Genomic DNA, 597 nt, shown 5'->3' on the forward strand with positions numbered 1-597 from the left:
CTCCCCCACCCCCCTGGGCCAAACTCAAGAACACACCGTCGTCTCCTTCTGTTCCTGCCCAGCAATAATATTTTCCCAGCTCAGAATAACATTGGCAAAGCCATCAGGCTGCTTATATTGTTTCAAGCGTGGATTTCCCTTCTCCCCAGCCCCGGTCGATTCCTCCCACGCCTCATGTTACACTGGCGCCGCATGCCCCCTCCCCAGGGACAGTCACCCTCCTGGGGGTCCCCATGGGGAGGGAGACCACCGAGGGGACAGCAGGAGCTGGGGGCACGGCGCCCTGGGATGCACAGCAGGGATGGTCCCACTGGCATGGGCATGAGCGGCAGGGTGAGCTGGGGACACGGCCACCCCGCAGTGCCACCGCAGGAGGTGATGTCCCCTCTGCCCCTCTTGCTGCCCCAAAAGCAGCTCCGGAGAGCGCAGCCAAGCGCACGCTAAGTGAGAGCAGGCTTTGGCTTTGCCCAGTTTTCATTTTTGAGGCGGTTCAGAGGCTCCTAATGGTTTTAATTGAAATGTTCGTTCGTTTCGTGGGAAATTTCAGCTTCTGTTTCCAATTTGGAAGAGGAACAGAGTAATCAGCTTAAGAAGGGA

The sequence above is a fragment of the Meleagris gallopavo genome, chromosome 14 (genome assembly GCF_000146605.3).
Source record: "Meleagris gallopavo isolate NT-WF06-2002-E0010 breed Aviagen turkey brand Nicholas breeding stock chromosome 14, Turkey_5.1, whole genome shotgun sequence".
NCBI lineage: Eukaryota > Metazoa > Chordata > Aves > Galliformes > Phasianidae > Meleagris > Meleagris gallopavo.